Source organism: Calidris pugnax, unplaced genomic scaffold (assembly GCF_001431845.1).
Source record: "Calidris pugnax isolate Ruff unplaced genomic scaffold, ASM143184v1 scaffold24, whole genome shotgun sequence".
NCBI lineage: Eukaryota > Metazoa > Chordata > Aves > Charadriiformes > Scolopacidae > Calidris > Calidris pugnax.
The window spans coordinates 10,680,985-10,697,993 of record NW_015090922.1 but is presented as its reverse complement, the minus strand read 5'-3'; the positions used below and the strand labels follow the sequence as shown (position 1 = coordinate 10,697,993).

General features: G+C 38.1%; 1 protein-coding gene across 4 annotated transcripts in view; it reads left to right on the top strand.

Annotated features, from left to right (window-relative positions):
• The window catches only part of THADA (thyroid adenoma associated), a 160,424-nt gene that overhangs the window by 34,883 nt on the left and 108,532 nt on the right, over positions 1–17,009 (top strand). The gene's annotated exons all lie outside the window — the stretch shown is intronic.

Genomic DNA, 17,009 nt, shown 5'->3' with positions numbered 1-17,009 from the left:
ATTTCAGTTATCACTTGAAAAATTAGTTATTATGCATGTATGAATGTGAGGAATAAATACGGGTGGGAGACATCCCTTAGAAATAACTCTCCCGCAAAACCAATTTGAAATATCATCTGTCCTCCTAAATGAAATTATCTGTGCTTTGTTGTAAACCCAAATCACTTCTCACCCAAACATGGAATTTGCTCCCATAACCCCTGAAACCCAGGCAGAGCAATAAAAGGTGCTTCTTATTTCTTGCCTTCTCACTTTGTTTTCCTAACAACATTTAAAGTAGTTTTGTTTTTTTTAATTTCGATATTGAGCACTTACTGAAAGAGAGATGTACCTCAGCTCTTTTAAGTTTGTATCCTAGGGAAAAATTTCACCTTAACCTTTGCAGTAGAAAGGCAAACCCACTCATCAAATTCATGCAGGGTGATGAGATATGTAATCTGAGATTTCTGTTTGTGAAGTTGCAGAAAGTAATGCATTTGAGCATTTTGGGGATGGGAGATACCAGAATAAGGGAAAGTAAACTTTACTATATTTGAATTGAATTCATTACAAGAAATGTTAATTTTTATGTAACTGGCACTGTTAACATGCTTCTCTGAAGCTTTTTGTTTACAGTAATTTCTTTGTAATCATCTTGACCAAAAGATGTTAAGGCTGGGTTGGCTTCTTTTTTATTCTATTAATTTTGCAGTTTTTCATTAAACATTGTATGTAGTCAGTTTTATTGTGTCCTGCCTGTAGTTGCCCATACCATGAAACAGGGAATGGGGAAACACTTCTAAAGACAGGCCAACGAGGGACAGGAGGTATGAAAACAGAGGCAGAGATTTGATTTTGAGTTTCAGGCTCCTGTGTCTAAGGGAGATACTGGCTTAGGAGGAGAATGATGTAGAGGTGGTTTGACTATTCTGTTTGTAAAGCTGCTTCCTCTGAACCCTGCTGGTGGGTTGGAGGGAGGTTGTGTTTGGGAAGAGGTGTGTGTTTCAGTGGTTTGGCACCACGAGGTGTCACTGTTGCTGCACAGCTCCCTGCAGCCACATCCCTGCAGCAGCTTCTCTCTGGGAGCTCTAAACTTGTTTAGTGTTTTGCTGGAACAGAATTCATATGTTAAAGCAAAGTAATTTTTCCCCCCCATCTCTAAATATAGCAGTCTGCTTCAAAAGTACTAGAATTTTAGCAACTTGCATCTATGGGAACTTGTGGGACAGTCATCTGGGTTTGAGCTGCTTGTTTTGTTACCTGTAGGATGTTCCTGCATTAAGGGGCAGTCTGTATGGGGACAGAGACCAACTCTCTGTTGCCGCCATTAGGACCTTGCATAGGTTTCCAGTTTGCCTGATTTTAGATTAAGGGTTTAAATCTGTCTCTTCTGTGCCGGTGGGGAGTTACCTTATTGATGGGCTATTCTGGGCATCTGTCTAAAAAAGGATGGACTTTCTGATTGTTTCCTCATGAAGAGTTCCTATAAAACTGATACAATTGAGGTGGTGGAGAGTTTGTGTAGACCTCCAGAAAAAAGCTCTTTCATAACAGTGCTGGCAACCTAACTCCACTGCCATGTTTCTTTAACATACTTTGTGTTATGTTTCCCTTTTTTCCTCTTATATCCTTTAAAAATTCATATATAGCATCCTATATTAAAAAATTATAGGCTTGTCATGTCTTTTGGTCTGCAGATGTTATATTCCATTCCCTATTTATGTTAATTTTGTACATTATAATCGCCATGCAAGCAGGATGTTCATGTAGTGACAACACAGTGGTGGTCCATTATTGATGGTCTTGATCGGTTGTGAAGCATTGGATTGAGTGATTGAATGTCATGTAACCTGTGTCTGATCAGTAACCTGATTTAATTTGGTTTTTTTCCCGACAAGTAAAAGAATGATAGGTTTGGGTTTTGTTTTCATTTCTGGTTTTTGGGCTTTTGTTTGGTGGTGTATTTTTTTCCTCTCCAAACATTCCTGTGTCATTTGGGTGTTTGCAGTAACGCAACTGTGTGAAAAGGGCCTCCTCACTCTGTGCCAAAGAGAATGAGGGGATGCTTAACTCTGCTGACAGGCGTTTTAAGTTACATCTGCAGTGGACATCCCTACTGGAGGGCAGAGGCAAGAGAGCTTGTTGAGCTGAGCTTTGTGATCATTGAAAGGGCATTAGGAAGGTCAGCCAGAACTGTCAGTCTCATTCTGAGGGCGAGGCATTACTAGGTTATGCTGGAGAAGGTCTGTTCTCTGAAAACATGGTCTGCAGTTTGAGGAGACGTGGGTTGAAGAAATTACCAACTATGCATCATGGCTCCTGCTGGTTCAGTTGTCAGTGGAACTGTGCTGTGGGTCATCTGCAACGTGTTTGCAGCAGCTGTATTGGCACAGCTAGGGAGTGGAGAACAGGGGCAGTGAAGGAGAGGGATTTCTTGAGCAGAACTCTGGGCTGATGCCAAACTTCACTCTTAGGGGTTCACTGGAAACTTGAAGGGATGACTCTACATCGTGCCCTACAGGAGATGCAGTCCTATCCTATTTTCATTAAACATTGATGCATCTTTTTAATCTTAGCATGGGCAAGGAAATAACGAATTGGAAAATTAATACTTTGTACAGCTCTTGCAATTAGAAAAGAGTGAAGTTGTGTGAAGGCTGTTTACAGTGGTCTGTGTAACTCTACAGGTCGAGTTTTCTTTTTCTAGTGAAAATAAAGTTAGAAGCAACAAAGTTTTCTCTTTCTGAGAGAGACTGTATCAAAGCTTCTAGTGCTGCTGTAAGTGTGTGTGTATGTGTGTCTTTGTGTATATACGCGTGTGTGTGTATTTGGGTAGATGATACTCTGAATTCCAGGTAACTGACATTTTAAAACTGGCCCTGTTAACACTTACCTGTGTATGTGTGTGGAGGTTAGTTTAGTTTGTGTATACTTGATTTGGGTATGATAATTTCAAATCTACAAGACTTAGAATGAAGTTCTAGCCACATAAATACAAAGTACTGTAGCGAGAAGGGGTTGGAAAGCAGTCTTTGCAATTAGCCTGTTTATATTTGGTTACAGAAGGTGTGCTCTGCATAGATACATCACAATGTGCTTTAGAGAAATAACCACCCCTTCACCCAGCCCTTCACGGCACAGGTATTTATGTTATTTTAGCCAATCACTTCACACTTGGCGGATGCTAGGTCTGTGTCCTAATTTACCTTCCCGCCATGCTATCAGCTGTGACCTGTCCCCCAGCCCCACTGCCACTGAGCGCTGGCTCCAGTGCTTGGGCTGCCCAGGGACCTGTCCTCCGTGCAGGCAGTGGCTCTGAGGAGGGGGCTGCCAATGCCCTGGCCCTCAGCATGGCCTCCTGCTGTCTGTTCTGGATGGGAGCACCCCTCTGAGGGGCATGTCGAAGACCCCCAAGTACCATGCTTGGTTTAATGCAAATTGATTGCCGTAGAAACCGGAGCAGCAGTGAGTTCTGTAGGCCCATGAGTTTTGCCTCTCATTAGTTTTGATTGAATAGCCATTTCCAGTTTTCTTGTGCAGTCAATTTAGAATGTAGATTTGCTGATTCTGTGCACTTTTTTTTTTACTTGGAGCATAGTGTATACTTAATCAATGTGGTTTTTTCATGGTTGTTTTTTCCTGTTAGCGTTGCTACATATTGCAAATCATCTAAAGTAAATGTCTGCTCTTGTTGGTTCTAGGCTCTGTATTCATCACATGAGAAATTAGGATGTCTTGAGATTAAGAGATTCTAAAAATAAAATGGAATATATATTGTGATAGTTAATGCAGACCTGTACGTGAACGTAGAAAGTTAACTGAAATTAATTTTAAATTTAATTAAATTTCTCATCATAGGGGAACTGTTTTCTGCCCAAATGATACTTTCACCTAAATTCTTACTCACAAGCATGTGTGTGTCTCTATGTGCACTATATGTGTGTATATATAATACTGGAATACAGATTAGTGGTCTGTAGTATGGTGCTACACACACACATATGTATCAGACCTTTTTGGTCACTAGTCCAATGCAAATTGAAGCTGCTGTTGCTTGTTACTAGACAAGACTCTTCTCATCAAATACCTGGTATTTCTGGCTTTACTTTTTTTTTTTTTCTAAGGGTGAGCATGATCAGAAATTGCCTGTGAGGCAGTTTGCCATTTAACTTAGGACAAGCTTTAGTCTTTAGACTAATAAAAAAGGATCTTTCTGGCTTATCTGAAAATGGAATTTTTTTGAGTTGGAATATAAAAGCTGCCAAGTCCTCAGAAAGAATTGATCAGTGGCCTCAGATAGAGGCTAGGGTTAAAATAAAGGATGTCAGGTGGGGAGAATCCTCTTAGCTTCTCACATTGGTGGAGGAGGAGGTTCCAGGAAGGAAAAACTTCAACTCTTTGATTGAAAAGCAGTTTTTTAAGCAAGACTGAAATAGTACAGTGCAACCTGGTGATTTTTACATGGGGTAATTGATGTATATATGTGTATATATGCATTTTGGGAGGGGGAAACTCCTGTGTGTTTAGATTCTAGTGAGAGGAAAATGCATATGCAAAGAAATACTTAGTTGTGCACACATATTTTCTGTGGTGTAAATATTCATGCTTCTAGGAAACTGAGTATGAATGCTGTCACGTTCTCAATGATATATTTGAAAAGAAAGGAACAACTTTAAGTGCCATCTACATAGTACTTCTTTAAGACTTTATTTTCATTGATAGCCATCAGTAAATCTTGATGACTATCGATAACTTCAAGCACTTGGAAAGGAGAAACTTGTCTTTCTAATTATAAGATGAAAACTATGTAGATATGAACAGGTTTTGAAGATGCACTGTTGACCGAGGCAATCAACGTGTACGAATGCCCTCTGCTTGTTTTGTTTTTATTGCAAGTTGAGTGTTCAGCACTTCTCAGTAAGTGGTTGCTTGCACGCTTGAAGGTCACTGAATAAAACCAAATTAACTTTTAAAAACACTAAGTTGATTTCTTTTTTTTTTTCTTCTAAATGGATATGTACTTTAGTATTCATACAAAATCTTAATGTTGAGGTTTTTAAGAACATAAATAATTGCATTTTACACTGTGAAAGGTTAGAGGAAGACACTGCAAATTGAATATTCTAATGCAAACCTCTCTTTTCATAATATTATCCCTAAATTAAATGAATCAGGTATCATCCTACTTTTTGGTAAGCCACTCTAGAGTTGCAGCTTAAAATACACTGTAGGTACATGATTCCTATTGAACGTCCCTCATCTGGCAGGCTAACGCTTCCCAGTATTTCTAACTTAACAGCTGAAAAATCTGTCTTATGTCAATGATGTTTTGTCATTCTTAACGCCAGCTTTATTAGATATTTGCAGTGCATTGTACTGGGCTCTGATAGGCCTTCTGAGATGGGTCTGTGTTGCCCATAGAGAAGTGGCCAGTGCTATTTTGGGATAAGCTGAAAGAAACTTGGGTGGTGCTAATGTGGTCAACCTGTAATGGCACATGAGTGCTGTAAAATCAGGGGGCCCTTGGGAGAGCTACACTAGAGGTGATACCCAGATGGACTCTAGCCCATGAACACTTGGAGACACACCACTGGCAGGAGTCCTGTGTGCCAGGTGAGGTACAGCTACGCGTGAGAGGGTGCTGCCTGCAGCCATGGGTGTGCAGGAAGGGCAGCGGGGTGCTCAGCCTCTCCTGCCAGCTCCAGCAGGGAGACTCAAGTTCGGCCGGATTCACAACACTGGCCTCTGAGCTCTGTACCTCTTGGACTGCAGGCTGCGGAAGGAAGGGTTGGGATTGCTTTATCTTGGATCTCGTTAGTGATTCCCTAGTGGATTTTCTCTGGCAGCCTTGGTCTGTTGCAGCTTTTCAGTTGAAATACTGGGTCAATGTCAATGAGGTTTCACGAGATGACTAAGCTGTTTAAATGCCCCTGGTCCTTTTCCTCTAGCTCCTTCTGTGCCATGTTTTGCAGCCCGTTACCTCTGTGCCACCTTAGTTGCTCCAGTGAATGCTTGCAAAGTAGTTATTCAGGATTTGGTGCAGTAAAATGTCTTGTGAGGGGGTTGTTTTTGTTAAAAAGAAATCCCTCTCCCTTCTGTCTGCCAAAACCAGGCCACATTTATTTTGCTCAACTTTGTTTTTAATGCTCAGGCTCTTTTTTTTTTATTGACTTTGACAGATTTAGAAGACTTAATCTCAGAACTGTCTCAAGAAAACATGCAAAAGTTCAGACTGACTCAGATAACCATTATGGCTTTTACTGATTAATAGTTCAATAACAATATGCTTGTTTAAACATAATTTTGAACAGGCTTCCTATTTCTAAGTGCCTTTATAATAGCAATAACGATCATAAGGTGCTATTAACTTGTAAATTGAAGGTAAAATTTATGAAAGCTTTGTGTGAGACAGATGCAAATTGAAAACAAGGTCCTAAAGAAATCTGTTTCACTCTGTGTTATTGCTTCAATTATTCTGTTAGTTTTACAGTCTAATCTAAAACTATCTAAAATTTTCTGTGGCAGAAAATATGGACTGCTCTCCTTGAGGTTGAGGATGCTCTGTGTCTATATGATTTCTGCTGATTTTAGGAATACAATGTGTGTATCTGTATCTGCCTAAAATCTCCAGAACCAATTTTACTTCAAGGTTTTATTTTGTATATACAGATTCAGAAAAACATTAACCTGCATAAATCCCACAGTCAAATCTTTGGGGCCTAAACATGCACTTAAAGCACTGGTGTGTAAGTGTGTATCTGTGCTCTCTGGAACAGGGAGGATCTTCATAACATGTCTTAAGTCAGAGCCAGAAAATAGGAGGTTAAACACGATAAAGTGACCTGAATGAAAGTTTACTCAGAGTGAAACATTCTGAAAACATGTGTGTTGGCATGAGGTAACTTCAGTCCATTCATTCGTTTCAAATAAATTACGGACATAATGTTAATGTTTGTTTCTACCGAGTGAGTAAAATGCATTTGATCAAACAGAAGTTATTGTAAACCTAACCACATGAGTAGGTAATTTAGTTTCTGCTGTAGTGATAAGTTTTCATTAATATGAATTGATATAATTATTCTATTTTGTTCCATGTATAATGTACACATCCCTTATTCATTAACTTCACCATACTGTGTAAAAAGCAGTTACTCTTCACAGAATACTCCCAGAGAGAGAGAATGTGTGTGGGTTGTTTGGAGGTAAAATTCACAATGCTAAATTTGTGGCAGCAGATTAAAGATAATACTTATATATGCAGTGGTTGAGCAGAGTTCTTGCAGACTTTCTAGAGATATAATATATATCTTATATATATACACATAAATAAAATTATGTATGTACATACACACGGGCACGCTTGTGCATTTACACAGTTCAAGTTTCTAAGAAAAGTTGGTTTAAAATTATTATTTTATATATTATATGTAAAATATGTATTTTATTTAAAACTGAGTTTTATATATAGTTGATATACATATACAAATGTGTCTGTATATATGCATGTAAAAAGTATAGTGTGGATTAATGTCTTGGTATAGGTACCAAGTTGTATATGTGATGTTGGGTTTAAGTGGTGTTCCCCTATTTTTATTCTGAGCCCATTGTACACTCACTTCTCTTGCTGGCATGTAGTACTTCTCTTGCTTGTATGGCAACAAAAGTGCTCCTGGAAAAGGCCTTCACGAGTTACTTCAGTGAACTGTGTGTTGCATAATTATTCCTCTCAGTCACGCTTTTCCTGAAGTATTTGTTCTACACAGGTGCTCTTTCCGTACCTGATTACACAAAGGGTATAATAAATAGCAAAACAAGAGGTATAAAGAAACTTGTACTTAAAAGAGATCAAAGCAAACCAGACCATGCAGTCCTTTGGAAATCTTGGCCAGCTCTCTTGTAAATAAAAGTGCTTCTCAAGCAGAAGGTATTTAACTACTGTATTTATACGGGCCTTGATTGACAGTTCAGTTATTAACCTCATAAAAACACAGCAACGTAAACTAGTAAGAATGTTTATTCTAGCACTTCTATCTGAAGGAAAATGAAAACCAAGATATAGTGGCATATTCTTAGTTCCTTGTAAGTATTTATTTTAGGGCTCTGTAGCATAAAAGAATGTTTTTTCAAGTCAGTGAGCTTAAACTATTTTGCTTACTGTTCTGGGATTTAAGTATTTTCTAATTCCTAACAAAACAAATGTTAGATTTATTGAAGGTGCAAAGTGACCACATCTGTATTGAAGGTGCAAACCCAACATCTTTATAATGAGTCTTCTTTCCCTTTCATAGTGTTTTTCATTTCATGTGGGGTAAAAATGAAATCTGAATTGGTTTTTGTAACTAACTTGATGTGGTTATAGAAAAGTTGTCCCTTCTTGTCACTGAAGAGGTGTCCTGTATCATGTTAGGTCTACAAAAACAAGTGATCTTTTGTATGCTTGCTCTTGGGCTCACTAGCTGATATATCACACCTTTTTTTTTTTTTTTTTTTTTTTTTTTTTTTTTTTTTTTTTCCCCCAGTTGTCTTTTCCAAGATTCATTGTGGCTTTGCAAGCCTCCCCCAAAAATTGCATGGCCATTCTGTCTTCTGTGGGCACACTAAAATTCTCTTATGCATGTGAAATGTTTGCCTCAAAGCAGCTCGTTATGTGTCCTGAGACTGGATACAATTTCAGGAATTTAAATCTTAGGTATGTGCTTTAAGACAAAATTATCTGAAACAAACTTTTAAAATTTATATATAATCTTTATTTCTAAAGGAACTTGCCTGTTGCTGTTGTCTCTGGCTCTTGGTAAGAATGGGAATGATTCTCTGATTGTTGTCTAGAGGAACTGCTAATAAAGAGCTTTCATAAAGAGATACTATGTCTGAATTAAACAAAAATTTAAGTGGCTATTTTTCTTTCACATCAAGCTAGTATTTTAAATACTAGTGTACCTTGTGGCAGAAATAATACTTTGTGCTGAACTGAAGACTAAGTTACTAACTTACTAAACACTGGGTAAATCTGAAGAATTTTGTTGTTCTTAGCAAGAGCTTTTGCTTACTGGAATCGCAGTAGCTAGTGATGGCCAACAAATGCAGGAAGACAAGGAAAATACTGGTCTGTTAAGAACACAAGGTTAAAACTGTGCTGCTGGTGTGGGAAATAGCTAAGTGGAATCATAGAAACTGTGAGGGGATCTCTTGATTCTATTTCCTTGATTCACATTCAAAGTATGACTGGTAGCAAGGCTAGATCAGGTCAGCAGTGGATTTGGATGAGTTCAGAACTGCCATGGATGAAGATTTCACAACCACTCTGAGCAACATGTTCCAGTGCTTCATTCCCTTTTTAAGTGCAGAATATTTTTCCTGTTGCCCAGTTTAGAACTCCCAAGCTATGATTTGTGAGCATTGGTCCTTTCTATACTGTCTGCAACTACTGCAAGAAGTTCAGCTTTCTAATCTTTGATTCCTTCAAGTGGTTGTAGTCTGCTGTTGGATCTTCCCTAGACCTCCTCTTTGTCAAACAGAACAAAGCTGGCTCCTTCAGCTTCTTCTCATAGCGCATGAACTCTAGGCCCTATCCACCTGAGCAGCTGTTTGCTGGATGCCCTCCTGTTTCTTAATTTCTTCTGGGCCTCACAACCCAAAAATGGATGGAGGATCCAATGTACAGCCTCACTCTGCCTAGTAGAGGAGGGTAATAACTTCCCATGATCTGCTGCTGCATTCATCCTGATGAACATAGTCCAGTGTGTGGTTTGCCCTGTTTGCAGCGAGGATGTGCTTTTGGCTCGTATTGAGCTTGGCATCCACTGTAACCCCCAGGTTCTTTCCCGTGGGGCTGTTACTGAGCCAGTTGGTTTTCTGCCTGTGCTGATCCTCAGGGTTATTCAGCCCAGGTGCAAAACTTTGTGTTTCTCCTTGTTGAACTGCATGAGGTTTCTGTTGGCCCCAACCCTCAAGTTTCTCAAGCTCTGTCTAGACTGAACTTCTACTGTTTGGTGTTTCATCCGCTCCCCCTAATTCAGTGTTGTCCACAGGTCTGCAGAGGGTGCTTTCTTACTCATCAACCAAGTTGTTGATAAAAAAGGTGAGGGATATAGGGGCCCCAGAACTGACCCATGGAATATCCCACTGGTTACCAGCCAACAACCAAACACTAAACCATTGATACCCTTTGGGCCTGGTGGTCCAGCCCGGACGCTTTGTTTATCCAAGCTGTACTTTCTCAGCTACCAAATGAGAAAGCTGAGTGAAGCTGAACGTGTTTGACGAGTACAGCATTTTGTAGTTCATTTTGAAGTTTTCTGCCTTAATAAAAATGTGACTTAACTGCTTTCCTTAAGAAATAAGAAAGAACAGATTCCAAGAATGATTTTTAAAATTACAAGAATTGTTTTATCAGTTGTCACAAATCCTTTTGAGTTTCATCATTTGAATGCTTACCAGACTCTTGGATTCTCTGCATTTATGGACAATTTTCTTTAGGTTGGTTTCTCTGTCAGTTCAAACTTCATAGATGTGAAACTCTGAAACTTGACAAGTTTGGAGCCTTTCAGTAGTATGTATGCTCCCTTCCCAAACTTCACTTATGGTGATTGCTCTGGAATTTGCAGATTACATCCATGAGCTGACTATAATGAGTCACCTTAGGATAAATTTAAGATTCTGGTCCTCTTGTCTCAAGTCAAATGAAAACTGCAATTATTTTGGAGATTTTTTTTTTTGTTTTTTAAGGTGTGAGCCACCTGTTCATGCTTTCTGAAAAAACACTGCAGACTTCAATTTTGTTTAAAAAGGAGTATTTCACTCAAGTTTTTTCACAAGCAAGTTTTTAAGAGTGATCACTGAGTGTCTGGAACTTCTGAAAGGAAGTTCTAGAAATTTTTCTGTACTCATTCAGTGTGCATTTTGGAATCTGCTTGCGTACAGTCTTAGTCTGATGCCATCAAGGCGGAGATTTGAAAATTACCACTTGCTAATTATACAATTCTTATCAGCAACAGTTCAGCACTAGTTGAACTTCATGTGTTTATCTTAAAGAAAGGGCTGGAATTTCCATGCAGACGAGCATGTCAGAAAATCACAGGAGCACAGGGTAGTAAGGGTCCTGCTGGTACATGGATTCAGTTCTGTTCATAAACAAGCTTGCTATGCTGTTCCTTTTGTAAACTGATCAAGTCGCATCTTAAAAACAATTTTCTTTTTACCACTCTTTCTGCAGGAAGACTCCCTGAATGCCACCTTCCCAAGTAAAACTTTGCAAGAATCTTGCTGCTTTGTTCGTTAGAAACTTAACTTGTAGTGTGTATTTATTCATGGCCATTTAATATTCATTTGTTCTTATGCCAGCATTGTCCTTTATTTTCCCTCCTGATGCTTCCCCTGAGGTATTTGTGGATGCCAGTCGTATATCCCGTCTGTGTTAATTTTGTCAGACGAAACAAGCTGAGGACTTTAAACCTCCTCTCAGCAAATTTGCTTTCTATTCCCTTGGTCGCGTGAGCAGCCTTTTTTAAGCCTCTCTCTTAGCTGGAAGTTAGTTATGAAGTATTCCAGTTTATGTCCTGCCCGATTGTTGGAGAGTGTCATTAGTACTTCGTTGTCTTGTACTGACTCTATCAGGGTTGATGTGTTACAGAATCACATTTGCCCTTTGTCCTCTTGATGAGGGATCCAAAGTATGAACTAAGATTCTTGAACCTTTTTGCTATTTCCAGCTGATGAGCTCCTAAGCTCAACATATTTTTTTATTCAGTCTTTTTATCTGCTATTAATTTCACATCCTTCTAGTATTTGTGTCCTCAAGGTACCCAGTTTTGTTTCATAGTGTTTTAATCTTCACTTTCTACAGATAATGCCTTGTAACTTTTGTTTCATTGATGGATTTTCAATGGTACACTCCTGACTCTTTTCCTATGGTCTTCAATGAAACTAATAATATTGATGCCAACTATAGATTAGGTCCTAACTTGAAGGATGTTCTTTTTGGGTCTTTAAGTCCTGTTCCTTCTCTAACTAACCCATTTTATCCTTCCAACCCTATGTGATTCTGTGGTTCTGTAATGTGGATTATCTTCATAAATCTGTCATTTTGAATGACAGTTTTGTCAAATTCAGTCCTAATTTTTAAATTATTTCAGCAGCAATTGTCCTTGCAGTGCAAGGAGGAAATTGGATTCTGCTTCTGCTTTATTGCTCTTTAACATAAAGGATCATCTGACATATTATGGTTAATGATTCCTATGTAAGGATTGGCAGAGCAAGAGTAAATTTTACAGGAGACAGTTAAGAGGATTTACATGATTTCATGAAAACATTCTTTGTAGTGTCTATATTGGTTTCTTTCACATTCCAGTTCTATTTTTCCTTTAAAAAAAAAAATTATTTTTTTCCCCATCATAGATCTGACCATGCATTTGTTAACTGACCTGAGATGTTAACAATGTTTATGTTCAAAAAGAGCACCAGGGACCCTTGCTGCCCTCAGAAGATTTGTTGTCTCTAAATCTCAACCTATGCTAAACTCAAATATGAACGTATTTACTGCAAATGTTCTTTAACATGTCAGTTACTAAAAGCAGCATACAAGGTTATGAAGCGTTCAGTTCTTCTGAAAAATAAATGAAAGAACAGTAGCAGGTAATCTTTGACACATGTCGCAGTAAAATGATACATATGCCCCAGTGTCACAGCAGAATTTTAATCTCCTGGAGTATTCTCTTAAATTTACAGCACGGTTTAAAAAAGAACACTGCAACATCCATGGTTTTATTCTTAAATGTATTTTTTTAAATGCGGTTAAATAATACACACACTCATTATGCATAAAGATAACATATTTATTTAGAAAGACATGGGTTATATAAGCACAGATACTAATCCTTGCATTATGCAGCATCAATTCACTACTCAGACAAACATAATATAAAATGACCAGAGATGTCACAGTTCTCAGCAGCATTTATGAATTTGGTTCTAGAAGTTTGATGATACTAAATGTCTTTACAAGAAAAGCTGATGAAATGAAAACTTTTAAGTATATGATCTTTAGCTTAGTTTAAGCTGTTCTAATCTGAAAAGTGATGAAGCCAAAGAACTAGTACTAAATGAATGGAAGAACTGACAAGAGTATAATAAGGGCTTCTTGTTTAGGTTATTTCAGAGAAAAGTAAAACTGGCTTTTACATTTTTTCCTAAAGAAACATTTGTCAACACTGCAAACTATATTCCTGTTCATCCTTAAACTAGACTTTTCCTTTAATTTTTATAGATTTACAGTTTTGATTTGAAGTATGCCTTTTCTTTTGAATCTTACTACTACAACTGGTTGTTGATTTTTATTTTTTTTTTTTTTGTAATTTAGCTGTGATTATTGTTGTCCTCCATATGCTTACTGCTAGGAAACAGATTCTGTTCTTTGTAGCATCACAAGCCTTCAGAGAAACTTCTTGCCAATTTATATGAACCCTGTATGCTGTGGAATTCTTTCTTGCTGTTGTCACAACCTTCTTTTGCTCTTAAATAGACTCTGGAGAAGACAAAGCTGTTTGACTCAAGGACATGCAGAGAATAGTTAGGAGTGGTGGGTGTAGCTTGATTCTCTATGGAATGGTAGAGAAGATACCTCTGTGTGACTGTGTTTTGTTAATGGAACATCTCTTCAGGTGGGAAATCTGAGTGAAAATGGGAAAGAAACTCACATATGTCTCCCTTTCTACATAAACACTCTTGGTCAGTCTGTCTTCTGAGAACTGCTAAACATGACTGCTGTCTTTAGCCATCAAAATAAAACTTTTTGTGCATGGGTTGTACTCTTAGTCATCTCGCTTTTCTGCAGAATTGCTTGCATATGACAAAGCATTAACATTGTTAAACTGCAATTTATCTGATGTGTAAATATTGCATCTTCCTATTTATTTATCACAGTGTTTTGCGTGTATACAGCTTTACAAATTAATTTTGCAAATGAATTTAGGAGGATATGAGTGCTTCCATTAGTTTCTCTCTCAACCTTTTGACACTAAGCATCATTTTAACTATATACTTAAATGACATTTTACACTGGGGAGAGGGATTTTATTGTAAGCATCATCAACCCACTGATAACTTTTCTGTTTTGTTACAGTACTTCCTATTTCAGTGAATAACCTTGCACTAGTCCATTGTTTAGGTCTCAGTAATCCCATTTGAAATTCTGGATTGTGAAATTGTACTAAGGGTTACTAACAGGAAAAAAGAGAATGCTTTTACAGAGCCTGTGGTAGAACATGTTGTCAAAGATGAGCTCCAAAGCAATATAAGAATAATTTCAGTTGGACCTGAGGAAAAATATTAGTGTGTTAAGGCTCTTCCCAGTTACTTGTCTTATAAACATGTTTTGGAGTAAATAAATGTAAAATCCTGTGTTCTGCAAAATGTTGGTTTTAAAGATTTAATTATGGTACCTACGTTGCCAAAAATCTGTGTTTGAACTGTGTCAGTGACTGATGGAAAGATAGTTATCTGTATTGTTAATTTAAATCTATTGTTCCTTGCCAGATATATTTTAGAAAAGAATAAAAAAGTTTATTCCATGAAAACTGCTAGCAGTGACTTTTGGATTGTTCTAGTCAACATTTAATTGACATAGTCCTTGGGATGCCTATAAAGGAATTATGTTCTAATAAAGATACAGACAGCTTACTAATTACGAAGCCTAACTCACATTTGTGAGTATGCGCACGCACAAGTGAGTCTATGTTTCTAACACAACATGAGCTAAATCTTAGTGCTGGTATTATTATTTTAAAGCAGTATAGTTTTTGATAAAATTAATAGAAAATATGTGGCTTAGTGTCATGAACCCTTTTAAGAAGCAGAACCGTTGCATTTTTTTGTTGTTCCAGTCTCAGTTACTGTATGCAAATACTTGTGTGTGCTCAATAAAGGGTACATGTTTCCAGGAGCAGCAAGCATGGTCAGTAATCAGAAATGAAACCTCTAAATATCTCTGTGTTTTACTCATAGAATCATATGGGGTTGGAAGGGACCTCTGGAGATCATCTAGTCCAACCCCTCTGCCAGAGTGGGTCTACCTACAGCATGTTGCACAGGAACTTGCCCAGGCAGGTTTTGAATGTCTCCAGAGAAGGAGATTCCACCACCTCTCTGGGCAGCCTGTTCCAGTGCACCGCTACTCTCACAGTAAAGAAGTTCCTCCTCATGTTTTGGTGGAACTTCTTATACTCAAGTTTGTGCCCATTTCCTCTTGTCCTGTCACTGGGCAACTACTCTGTATGTTGCTGTTCTGCTTTCTGCTAGTTCTGCAGTTGCACATTTCCCTGCCTTGACATCCCCAGGTACTGGATTTGCACTCTGTATTTCTGAGAATGCCGTTTCATTCTGCAGCACTTCTGCTCATGTGTAGTCTGTCTTCTTCACTCTCAGAACTGGTGGCCCTTTGAAATCATCCCTCAGTCTGCTCAGACAGTTGTCTTTTTTTTTTCTGTCTTCCCTATCCCTCCCTCTCCCCACCCCCCCGCCCCAAAAAAATATCTTTGGGCATCTTTTCTGCAGATACTGCTGATTGATGGTTTTGATTAGAATGCCTTCTGCCCTCATGTAACCTATGAAGCTGTAAACCAAGTGGGAGGTTATGTAAGTTGCCCACTTCAGTAGTTAGTGTTTTCTTTCCCTGTCAAAAAGATTCATGATACCACACTAATTACAAAGACTTTTAAGGCTTTCTAATGATATTCAGTCCCGTTATTTAATATTGATTCAAACTTGGTTACTAAATTTTTAATACATTAAAAATGGGCCTGTTCAAAATTACTTGTTGTGTGAGATGTTACTTGCACATAAATTTACGCCTCTAAGCACAAGCCATATGAAACTTAATCCCAATTCTACCAGTGCTTGATGCATTCAGTGGCACCAGAGGTGGAGGTTTCACAGCATTTTTTTGTTTTTTAAAAATTAAAAAAGAGTTCTTAATATTTCACGTAAAATCTTGGTAAGGTGGGCTCTTTGGCATTTACTTGTGTATGAAGATCATATGGTTTGTGTTGTCTCTGACTTTTACATCTTTGTAATGTGTATGTGAAAAATTTAAGTTGTTTTGAAGAAGCTTTTAGATGAACTGGAAAAGTGAAGTTTTGGAATCTGAATATGGGACATTAGGAGCATTCATTGTCAGGAAATTACGTGTGTGTTTCTGCTTAAGTAGCCAGTGATTATCAGTATTGATGTTTTTTAAACCATCATCATTAGTGCTTCAGTTTATATTCAGTCACAGTTTGAATGCTTCCATCTAAATTTTTTTAACAGAAATCTTTTTTGCAGTTACAGCAGCTCTTGCAGAATCCTTGGTCGTGGTTTTAGTTCCAGCAATTCGCTGTACTGTTCTTACGTGCCTAGAGAAAGCTTCCTGTACTCTCTGAACATTTGTTTCCACCTAGTGATCTGGTTTTGCTGTGTTTATTCTGTGGCCTGTGGCTAAGGCATGTTATGTTAGCTGAGTGCTGGAAGAAGCTGTGCTGATGTCTGCCATGTGCTGATTTACTCTTGCGTGATTTTTTTTTTTTTTGGTATGCTTATTTTTACACACACTCAATCTTGCCGTCTCATCATGTTGTTTTTCTGGACCTGGATCTATCTGCTAGTTGGAAGCTTTGCATTGGAGTTGTGCTAAATTGTACTTATTTGTCTTGGTTGATCATGTGGCTAGCAAACTCTGCAGTTGGCTTTCTTCTTCTAAATGGATGCCCTTTTATTTATTTATTTCTAAAAGAAGTCTGTTTTATCTGCATAGCATGTATGTCTAAGTAGAACCTCCCCACTCTAACATTTAAGTGGTTCTTGCTTAGATGATGCTAAATGGTTTCCCATAAACCATGAAGCCATCCTTTAGCTGATCGAAGGGTTATAAAATAAAAAAATATGGAAGATTTCTACTTGTCTTTTTTTAGCTTGGATTGATTTGCTGTTGTGGCTTGAACTATGCTGCCTTACTAATTCTAGCTAGGGATGAGTTCAGTAGGTATTGCTGCATTGCTCTG